General features: G+C 36.3%; 1 protein-coding gene and 1 long non-coding RNA gene across 5 annotated transcripts in view; one reads left to right on the forward strand and one right to left on the reverse strand.

Moving 5' to 3' along the window:
• Window positions 1–12,098, reverse strand: part of LOC106878895 (receptor-type tyrosine-protein phosphatase T) — a 596,380-nt gene that overhangs the window by 423,518 nt on the left and 160,764 nt on the right. The gene's annotated exons all lie outside the window — the stretch shown is intronic.
• LOC106878896 (uncharacterized) overlaps window positions 1–12,098 on the forward strand; it is a 140,431-nt gene that overhangs the window by 52,178 nt on the left and 76,155 nt on the right. For 3 of the 4 annotated variants that reach the window (XR_001410564.2, XR_001410566.2, XR_008264715.1), the window contains exons 2-3: window positions 3,955–4,150; window positions 4,349–12,068. This is a non-coding gene — a long non-coding RNA (uncharacterized LOC106878896). Of the gene's footprint in view, window positions 1–3,954; window positions 4,151–4,348; window positions 12,069–12,098 lie in introns of those variants that run through there. The other variant, XR_008264714.1, reaches the window with a different exon arrangement.

Here is a 12,098-nt window from a genome sequence, read left to right on the forward strand (position 1 = left end):
GTGTGTGTGTGTGTGTGTGTGTGTGTGTGTGTGTGTGTGCGTGCGTGGTACGGTAATGAATTTTCATCGTTTGGCGATTTATATTCGATTAAAAATGTATAGTCGAACAACTGAAATATCTTCCCTAAATTAACGTGCATGTGGCTGAGTATTCCATTGATATGTCTACAATTAATATAATTCTCAGGCTGAATCAGCGGATAACAGGGTATGCAAAGGGCGTATGTCTTATGTTACAAGTATAACCCACCCAGCGGCTTTAAATACAATTTCCATTAACCCAATTTCACTCAGAAGCGAAGGGTCGATCTGAACCTGTAGAAAATGAAATCTGGCGAAGAAGCCAGACATTGAAATCGAAACCCAGCACTTCTTAACCATTCAGCTATACTACTGTGTAAATGAAATGAATTTTCACTCTGTAAGAACCAAGTAAATGATTGAGGTGAACTGGAATATATCAATTATTGATATTGAAATTATAAAGGACGATAGCAATTCAAGATGGTTTGTTTATATCGTGATGTATAGAATAGAACTTCTGTTCAACCCAGTTGATTCAAACAGAATTTTAGAAAAGGAAATCTAGTAAGAATGTTCATTTCTTTTCTATTCTTATATTTTGTCTAATTCTATTTTCGAAACAGAGCCTTATTAACCTAAAACTCGGTGTCGTGTTCTGAAGCACTGTCTAGAGTGATTCTTAATTTATTTGGTATTTCAGTTTATTAGGCAACGTACTTCGATTAAAAATGTATAATCAGCTTCTGTTGGGATATATTTTATCTCACACCCAATTAGCACATGCGATACATTCATAGTATACTGACAAAAGCTGCCTGTTAGAGATATTGAAATGGCATAAAGTGGTGAAGCATTTAGAAACGAAATAAGAATGGAATTCCATCAGAAGTACATTTCTAATCTGTTTCAATTCGGTCGGAAATATAAGATCTACATTAGGCTTGAAGGCGACATTTTCATGAAACGTTTCTTACCTTTAGTGCAAGCCATACAATATTCTTTAACTCTCGAAACCTACGTTTATATACATTTTCAAAGAGAGTTTGAAGTAAATTGAATTTCTAACTATAAAAGAAATAATGGATCCTATGTAAATTATCAATCTTTACTAGTGGAAGGATACTGGTGAATATCGCAACTGTTTATTGATTCCTTCAAGAGAAAGAAGATTTTGGCAAGTAATGCTCGAATTAACATTATATTGAAAAAATTATTTCTTGCAAATAATATTTTCTCCTCTGTTGTTAAATATCTGACGAAAATATTCTATCCAGCTGCTAGCAATAGAAAAATACAAATGGAAAATACAAAAGTTGTTTGTTTGTTTTTTTTATTTCTTTTCACTAAAGAAGATTCTTGATCATTTCTAGAAACTATCGTCCCGGTTGAAATATATTCAATAAAGCGCTGAGTGAAGCTGAATTCCAACAATTTGCCTTCATTGGCAATTAGTTTGCGAGTTCGTTACAAATAATTTGACGTTTAAATTATTTAAATAAGGAATTTAAATTCAAATTAACAGTTATTGGAATACTTGTAGTTAACAACATTCAAAACAAAGGGTGGGTGGGTCTGAAAAATCAAAAGACATGAGATACACACTTTATTGCTATTTATTCGAATGAGCTAAATAGTAATTTGCTCATATTTTATAAAAAGGGAAGGTGTGTGTGTGTGTGTGTGTGTGTGTGTGTGTGTGTGTGTGTGTGTGTGTGTGTGTGTGTGTGTGTGTGTGTGTGTGTGTGTGTGTGTGTGTTATGGTTGACAACAACGTGATTATTCGTGCATTGCGTGATTATTCGCTACAGTGAATTTTCAATAATTTTACTAATCTAACAGAATACATTATTAAAATGAAAGCTGAAACAAATTTAGAAATAGTTTTTAATTTGTTCTGGATTGCAGGAAAGAAAACCGGTTGTCAATAATATATGTAAGAAATCTATTGTGGCAGTGTTTTTATTGTATTCATCCTTATATGCTGGTATGTATGTTTGGATGCGCGGATGTGTGTTGATGTATAGCCGTAGATACATGCGAGGATTAGCTGAAAAGTTCATAGGCTAACTATGAAGGAGTGACGCTTGAGCTGTGACATTTTGTATAAATTAATTTCAACTATTACTAATAACTGTATTGTTTTTTCCGCGTAAACTGACATCTGACTGTTCAAAGAAGACTTCAAAAGTAACAAGCAGCGACTTCTCTTGAAAATGGACAAAATTTTGCATCAAGTACCTGCAGACAAAGGGTTTGGCCCCCATGGACATTCATGTTGAAATTGTTGCTACATTAAAGGATGACACTCCTGCTTTATTAACAGTTCCAAAGACGGTAGCTGAATTTAGGAGGGGATGAGAGAGTCCTTAAGATCACCCAAGATTGGATGAGTTGAGAATATTCTGCACAATGAAACTTGGAATGACGAAGATTTCTTCTTGGTGGGTGCGACGTTTCCTGACATCTGATCAAAAGCGCACCAGGCTTATCACATCACAGGAAAATCTGATATTTTTTTAGGTAGGTCCAGTTGGTTTCCTTGAGCGCTTCCTAATCCAGGTTGAGTGGTGGGGTCATCACTTTGAGCCAGAGATAAAAAGACAATCCCTGCAGTGGAGACACCCCTCCTCACCTGCTCCATAGAAGGTCAAGGTCCTTTCTTCTGTATGGAAGGTGACGGCTTCACTTTTGGGGGATTCGAAAGGTATTGTGTTTATTGATTAGATTCAATGGAGAGTACTATGCCAACTTGCTGAGACAGTTACAAAAGACTATCGAATCCAGGCGCCCAGAAAAACAGACAAAAGGGGTTTTGTTTCATTTGGACAATGCTGCAGCACACAAGTCTTTTGGTTTCAATGATTACTGTGTGTGACTGTGGCTTTGAACTGATTGATCATCCTCCCTATCCTCCTGATCCGGCCCCTATCTGACTATCATCTGTTTCCGAACATGATAAAACATATGGCTGGGAACCAGTATCGAAGTGACGCTGGCGTCATATCTGCTATTGGTAACTTTTTTTACCAAATGGATGAAAGCTTCTACACCAATGGGATCTAAGCACTGCAAAACGGATGGAAGAAGTGGGTGAACCGCAAAGAGGACTATATTGAAACATGAATATCATTTGGTGACATTGCATAAGAGTATCTTGATCAGACGCTGACCCTCGAACACATATACATATGTACGATAAGCCATAATTGTTGCGCGAGCTTTTTTTTTTTTGTTTTGGTGAACGGCTTTTGTTTTAATTTCCAGTGATGCTTTGCCTATTCCAGTTTTGTGGATTTCTTCTTAATGTCTTTGGGAAATACTTTGGAATCTTTATGCTAGCACCTTATTCTTATGAAAGAAAGGTTAATGTTTTCTTTTTTTCGAAGCGTCTAACCTTGCATGATTTTGCAGACATTATTTGCTTAAAACTTTCTTTCTTTTCCGTGTTTTTTTTTTTTTTTTTTGGTAACAAAATAGTTTTTATTTGATCCGGAGCAGTAAGTGTTATTTTCTTATTTCATCCGCTAAAAATTTATAAGAAATGGCAGTTATTCTCAGAAACGAAGACTTCTTAATGTTTAATTCCTAGCAAAAATGTCCATTTGTTACTATTATCGTCGAAAATGAAAACAAAATTCAATGAGTACTTCAGGTAATTTAAACTTCCTTTTGTAATCTCAGTATTAATGTTTTGAAAATCACGTATTCTTCAGAATATTCTGAATGGATTTTGTTGGGGGTTCAATAATCGGATATAGAATTGTTTTGAATTTTCAAGAAGAGTCTAGAATTTCCTGGAACTTACCTGTTATATAGATAGTCATACCTATAAAGGCTTTCCTGTAATATAGAGAGTATCATCCGTATTAAAGCTCCGTAATGCGGTTTTGTTCTTATTGCCTACGTGATTAGGTCTACTTGCATTTGCAGAGATGATTTCAACACGCTGCAAGCATCTAAGAGGCGCATTTTGCTACGTCTGTGGTCAATTTATCAAACACAAAGAATAAAAGAAAACTCTATAGCAGCAACATATAAAATGTATGAGGCCTGCAGGGCATATTTTGGCATGCCTGTCGAAGACTCAGACGAACACATGCGAGTATAGCAAAAGAAATTCTAGAAGGTAAGATATTTAATTTTTGCTGTTTCAAATGGGAAGTTATATTACTAAAAATTATAATTTCTAAGATTTGTTTCTAAACTTCCAGTGCTATAGAAAAACTGTATGAGATATGAAAGAAGTTGCGAGACCCTCTCAAATATTAGTCATGAGTAAAAAAATTTAAATTTTTTCTTATTTAATTTTTTTTTTTTTTTACAGTTGCAGAAAGGAATAGAATGCTATGAAGATCGTTGTCGCAAGTAGTTGGTGAGAACCCACTGAACACTGAAATAATAGTACCATTCTAAAAGTCGGGCATGTAAGAACGTCAGTTACTGTATCGAGATATTCCCTCATCCACTGCCACGTCTGACACTGCCTCCTCCGACGTGGATTGCAGTTTGGGTGTTGTGCAAAGTGCACTAATTACCACAGAAGCGTCACATTTGTGTTCCACATTTGGTTAGGTCTTAATGTTTCTCTATTTTCTCAATTTCTGTGGTATTCGCTCTATTATCGTATCACATTTCAAAGCCTACTATCCTACGCTGTTTGGTTTGTTGATGTTTCCCTCAACAATATCCGTCTCCTTACTTTAGTGTCTTTTTTTTTAAATACAGTACAGCAGCATGACTCGGTGTTTTTATTCTATTTTCACAATCGACGCACAATGTTACGCTGGGATGGGGTTCGACTAGTCGGCTTTGAATTACAAATAGAGACTGTTTTGCGTTACACAACAGGGATATTGAGAATGGCTAAGGTAAGTAATTATGTCAGGTAATACTGTTTCAGAACTTAATTGGAAATGAAAATAAAATACAAAATACACACGTGGACAGAGAATAAAATCCGCAAATGGCTTTAAAGGATTATATTAGAAATCAAATGTTTAAAATGGAGTCAGAGGTTTTAGGTAGTTTGTAGTCACAGTTTTTAATTAAAATGGTGTCGAGGTTTTAGTGTAACTAGTGTAAAAGAAGTCGATTCTTAACCAATATTCCGACTATCATAGAAATTGACAATTCAAAGACTTGATACTCATTGAGCTGCTAGTTATTTAATATCAGCATTTCCTCATTAAAATTGTTCCATTATCCTATTTACAGACTTCTAATGAGAAAGAGAATAATAATGCAATAACAGTGTCGAGACTAATTGGCAGAAATTGTTGATGATATACCACTATGTACGTCACCTCCGCCCATACATGTATTATAACTATCAACTTTGATATATCTCTTTTAGAAATAAATATAGCCTATGTCCAGATTTCACAACAAATTTAACACAGGCATCATATGTATTTAATAGGTATATCATAAATCATCTCTGCATGAAAGTGAAGTGAAGTAAGGTTTTGAACTACATGAAATGCTCTAGTGCCTTTCCAATTTATTTCTCTAATTCTCGTTCTGAGCACCTTTCTTTCAGTGTAACAATTAGTCACATGTTTTCACGACCGATTTACATGACGAGTTACGAAGTTTACAAATAAATTTCGTTTCTTTTTCCTGCCAATGCTGTTACTACAGCTGGCAATATGGCGAACGCTGAAGAGGAAAAGTTTTCTTTGTTTACCTGTTGATCTAGACGAGGGGACGATGCACTGGGGTGAATGTAATCGATTTACCCGTTTCCCTGAAATTGCTGGCCTTGTGCCAAAATTTGAAACTGATATTTTACTTCAACTGTTGTAGGTCGACACCTTCAGGAAAGACATGAACAGGGAGAGAGTTCTGGACGACTGACGCTCTAGGAGAGGAAGGAATTGGTGTAGTGGTTAATGTAGGGCATTGGGTGATTGGATTCAACATGGAGGATTGGAGAAGGAAATGATGAGTGAGACGGGAGAGCTTGAGTGTTGATAGGATGAAAATAACCAGATCCAAGGGAAAGAGAATATTACAGTAGAGCTAGGAAACAGACCATCGGTGACCAATCAGTCGAATAGCCATTCTCTGGAGTTAGTCTACATTATATGCGTATGCAGCAGCAAAGGTAGGACTGTCATAGATGTAGAACTAAATACCCTACTGTGGACCGAGTATTGTAGAGTATTGAGGAATTGTGGGGTTTCTTTGCTGTTTGCTCTGAAGGAAATGGTGCCCTTTGAGATACGGTCTTACCAATGTTAAGATCCTTAGAGATAGAAACCTAACATGTGAAGCGATTGTAAGGGCTCTAGTTGAGTGCTAATCGCACTAGGGACTAGAGTGAGGTAATGTTTTCTTTACATGGAAATGGATGCAATTTTTCTTTTGAGGGAGACACAATTGGCTGAGGTTTTCTAAGTATTTGTTCATTAAATCAGTTTTAGTGTGTGGTGGGGATCTAGATTACATAGTGCTAACTCCTATTTAGGGCCAATAACAGAAGACAACTAGTATCATCCGTGTGAGAGTGACAAATAGGTTATTGGATAAAAAAACGAGTGGGAAGAATTGTACTAAGCATCAAGCTGAAGAGCATGGGTGCTACAAAACAACCTTACCTCACACCATTGGTAACATTGAAAGGTGCTGAGAATTCTCCATCATTCAAGATATGAGGTTACATGCCATCGTGAAATTGATGCGTCATGTTAATGAACATGTCTGAGAAACAACCATCTTCCTTATTTTCTAGAGTATTTGTCAGTTTACAGTATTAAAAGCTTTGGTCAGATCGATTTTGTTTCCGGTCTCCATTTTGTTCCTGACATTTTCTTGTAGCTGTCTTGCAGCAAAGATCATTTTCAAGTTCCGTGAGATTTTCGAAAACTACACAGACAGTCAGGAAGCAACCGAGATTTAAGACGTTGTATGAGCAGGTTGAACACTATGTGTACCAGGATTATTCCTGCGAATGGCATGAGGGATATTCCCCTACAGCTGTCACACTGTTGAATGTTTCCTTTTCTTTTATGGAGATGTACAATGCCGACATCTTTGAATTCCTGTGGAATTAATTCGTACTCCCTCATTGTAGTAAATAGGGCGAATGGGTTTTTCCTGTATTTTCCGGCCACCATATCTCAGCAAGAATTGCATCAGATTTCGAGGTTTTACCGTAGGCTAGTCGTCTCATAGCCAACTGAATTTCACTGAATGTAAGTGGGTTACCCTATTGATAGTTCACGAGTACCTGAGGTAACCGGGTTTTGTGAGAGGGACGATTTAAGGGAGTCAGTGTTCTGCCCATCACTTCAGTATCAGGGATTTCTCTGTCAATAAGGACACAGCATCAAAGCTAAGCAGATAGGCAATCCTCGTTTTCGGGGTTACCCATATAAAGCATTGATTGCTTTTATAGGGACCTTTAAAGTCGCTTATCTTTGCTTGGTGGTGTATATACCACGATACCATAATGCATTGTTTTTTTCTGTTGCAGACGAAAACAACCCCCATGTACTGATTCATTACCTCGTGTATTATTTGCCAAAAGTTGTTGGTGCAATTGGTTCTTGCATCATCATTATTCTCATCATTGGTGTTTTCGTTCTATTTTACCTAAGATTTGAGTGAAGATGCATCAACAGTGGTCCCGGAATTTCATCCATTTATCCTCAATGGAGAGACCTGAGTCAATCAATCAGTTATGACTTTTGGGAGAATGGTGAGTGTCTTTGCTAAGCTGTTTTTCACTGTAAAAGCTACACAAGCTCCGCGTCGATCAAAGACTTGTGAGTGAATTTGGTGGACAGAGACTAAAAGAAACGCGCCTATATATACGGAAAGGAACTGGGGGTTAGAGGAGCTGGAACACATTCTTACTGATGTCCAGGTGATAACGTTTAGCTGCCAGTGAAATGGTACAATTCAAGTTCATTTCTATGCTGAAATCACATCACCTGTGGAGGTTATAAGCGTTACAACACACATACACGCACTCACACACACGCGTACATATACACACACACACAAATTAATAATGTTAGGTTTGATACGAATATAATTATTTCATTCTCAATTAATGAATTACCAGATTTCTTAAACTAATTCGAAAAGAAAGACATTTCACGTACATTTACTTCATTTAAAAAAAAAAAAGTGGGGGAATAAATAGATTCGTGAAGCTTATTTCTCGTCGGTTTTTTTTTTATAAACTAAAATTGATATTCTGATAGCCATGTCTAAGATATGTGTGGCTGTGGAGCGATGTTCTTTTTGAATACGAAAACCACCACCACTATTTACATGTATGCAATTAGACAAAGTATTGGGAAATATGTGCTTTTTCTTTGATATTTTTATCGTATACTTCTGCTCTACTTCCTCGCTGATTTGCTTTCTTGAACAAATATCAAATTTCAATTATTATCCGAGAAAATATTTCAATCTTTCTATTGATTTTCAAATTGTTTCCAGCTTACAGTTGCGGAACAACAGAGGAAAGACAATTTTCTCGAGAGCAATCGAATGGTAGCTGGCACGTGCAATCTAACGTGGCTGGCAACAACAATTGGGATTTCAAATCCTACTTCATCTATTGTATATGATGCTTGCTGTTTAAATAAGTTTGCCAAATATTCCACTTCTCCATAAACAGCTGCAGTTCCAAACGATATTTCTGTTAGTCAGGAAGTGATTTAATATTGATTTTTCTACTTTGTCAAGAGAAAAGTTTTATAATTTTGTGGGCAGGACATTCTCAAGGGATTTAGGGGCGCTGAAAGGTGTGGGCATATTCCCATCGGAATTGCTGACTTCCAACTGCGGTGCAGCTCTTTTGGCAAGTGTGTTCTTCAAACACCTTAGGTAGAAAAGTAGTTGGAAATTAAACGGAAATAAATATATGTACGTATGCATGTATTGAAACATGAAATTCATCACAATATATTTCAACAATGTGGAAATTTTATTCATCAAAGTAAGTACCATTACAATCAATACATTTTTGCCAACGAGTTACAAGTCCGTTTATTCTGAGTTCTAGAGCCGATGAACTCTTTGAACGCACTTTCAGCATCGGTTTGGTTTTTAAACTCCTTCTCCCACAGGAATCCATCAAGATGCTTGAAAAAGTGGTAGTTGGTAGGAGAAAGGTCTGGGAAATAAGCTGAGTGGGGAAGAACTTCGTAGCCAAGTTCCCTCAACTTCTGGAGCGTCATTAGGGAAACGTGTAGTCGAGCATTCACTTGAAGAATGGTTGGCTCTCTTCTGTTGACCAGTCTAAGAGAGACAAGTAGCATTTTTTTTTTTTTTTTTTTGTCAATCTTGGCAATTTCCTGCCAATATGTTTCTGCAGTAATGATTTTTCCGGGTTTTAAGTTATAGTGGATAATTCCAGCAGTACACCACCAATCAGTCACTGTAACTTTCTTTTTGAAAAGCTCGGGTTTAGGGAAGGTTTTCGGTGCTTCATTTTGATCCAACCACTGCGAAGAACATTTTTTTTTTTTTATTGTACAGAAACCACTTTTCATCTCAAGTTATAATACAGTCGAGAAATGGATCAGTCTGGTTAAAGAGAAGAAGCGACATTTTCTGATTTTCTTTCAAATCGTGTGGTACCCATTTGTCGAGCATTTTTTTTTTCTTTTTTTTTTTCACTTTCCGATCGCATGCAAATTATTGCAGACAGTTTTCTGGCTAACTTGAAGTTCTTTTGTCAGTTCTCGAGTGGTTCTACGTGAATCTTTCTCAATCACGGTTTTTAATTGACCATCACAGACTATGGACCGGTCTCCGTTATATTATTCTACGATAGCTAAATAAATTATTATTTCTACAGACAAAGGGGATGCCGATCTAAGACTTCATATTGCTATTTTTTTCTCACTCTGCTCTTGGCATCAACCTTCTTCGCGTTTATCTTCTTCTCATTTCTTCTCATAGACCAACGTCCTGGTCTTTTTCAAATAGGTGTAACAGCAAGCAATGAGCCTGAGAGATTGCTTGGAAACACATGGCACGTTACGTAAATCTGCCAAATTATTCTCTCTCTGCAGCATGAAACTATTAGTAGCTCTTTCTAAAATTCTGTTTATATTAAATGATGATTATTTCTCATTAGATGGAATACTATTTTCATTGCTCCTACCTATAACGGAACAGCAAACTATATGTAATTTTACATTAAACTGAAGGATTCCTCAATACTTTTTGTGAAGTAGGTATTTATTATTATTTAAGAACAGTGTTGACAGTGACATCGAAGTTTTGACCCGCTAAGCCTTCATCAGACTCAGTACGTTTGAGTGCATGTGAGTATGTGGCTGGTATCAGCGAAGACTGTATGCATCAGAGATAAAACCGAAACATTTGTATTTTTCGAACGCAGTTCATTGTTGATCATTATTCTGCAATACATTATTAGAGAAGCCCTTTGTTCCTCTCGGAAATGCTGTGATCCAATGACTGGAGCGTTGGATATATAGAATCAACAATGCACTATTATTCAAAAACTGCGATAAACTAAATAAAACGCCTCTGATAGAGTATTTGCAATTATGAGATATATTGTTGTGTGAGGATTATCTCATCATCTTCACAGTTTTGTGATACATAAATGTTAAAATCGATACATTAAATATCGATATTTTCTCATTGATTATAATTATTAGAAGCCATTAAGGTGTGAAGATAAAAGGCTGCAGTTTTGTATTTTGTGTCATTCTTTTACACATCGTATGTTATTATTAGTTATATAAATGAAATAAAATACCTACAGCTGGAGAATAAAAACCAGTCATAGCTCCGTGGGTACACATATAGCTTTACAATGAAGTAGGATGGTTTGCTAGCCCGCAGTAACAGTATCGAACCTACTGTGCAGAACCTTGAGCAATTGTTTTCTGCTTTTGTTTTATGGGTAAAATTGAGTAAATGTAAACTATGTAGAGCCTTAGCTGAGAAAATGTTTTTGTTTTTGTGTGGCCTCTGAGCCCTGGTCCTTAGCTTCTTTTAGCATGTTGATAGTAGTATTCGGGCTCAGTGCACAAGCTGGGGATAACTTGCATTCCTTCCTCTCTTCTCAGAGCTATAAATAATTCGCAAATGCAAATAGCATGGATGCGAAATTCAGTGGAGGAGATTCAGTCTAGACTGAAAGTACACTGTCAACATAACAGAAGTCACAAAGTCAAACCATCGCAGATCAAAGTAAAAATATAAAATATTATCGGCTTAAATTTGGTAAGCATTATTATAAAATAATAATTCTAGATGCAATTACAAAAGCTTAATATGAACACGAGCATCCTAATAAAATATACAAGGTAATTCCAAACTGATATAAGATCATTTACATGAAATATATATGGCGTGGGTTGCCGAGGAAAATTAGTGCATATCACTGCTGTAGCTGACATTTTCAACGAACTCAAATAGTTGCAGAAGGTCAACTAAAACAATTGGAGCTGACTTTGTCCTACTTACCACATAACTTCTCACTTTTTATAGCCAATAAGACATGAATGAAATTCGAGCGAAGCTCCCGTTTTCTCTTGCGTCTCTGAATTATAATAATGTATTAAAATTTATGATATTCTAGGAGGACCCGTAGAAATTCCACAGAATGAAAAGTATTAAGAGAAGTTATTTAAGAAAGAAAGCATGGTTTGCATTTTTATTTTGCTAAGTTATTTCACTTCCAATCACAATATATTTTATGATTTTGAAATTTCCCTCTGCTAAGCACTTTATATGTCTCTCTTTCACTCTACCTCTTCGACAAACGTTTTAAGCATGTAATTTCACTCTTCATGTCTTTCTCTCTTTCTCTTCACCTCTCACTTCCATTAACCACATGAGTGATAGTATAATGCATCGGCTGGCTATCTGTTCACTCACCCTCACATTCCCTCTTCCTCTCTCTCACTCGACCTCCTCCACCTCTCTAACATACTATAATATTATTCTTCTACGAACAGGTAGAAGAATATAGATATAGTTCAATAAAAATTATTTTTCATTATCAACACACTACTACTACTACCACCATCTCTCTCTTTCTCTCTCTCTCTCTCTCTCTTTCTTTCTTTCTT

Source organism: Octopus bimaculoides, chromosome 8 (genome assembly GCF_001194135.2).
Source record: "Octopus bimaculoides isolate UCB-OBI-ISO-001 chromosome 8, ASM119413v2, whole genome shotgun sequence".
Lineage (NCBI taxonomy): Eukaryota > Metazoa > Mollusca > Cephalopoda > Octopoda > Octopodidae > Octopus > Octopus bimaculoides.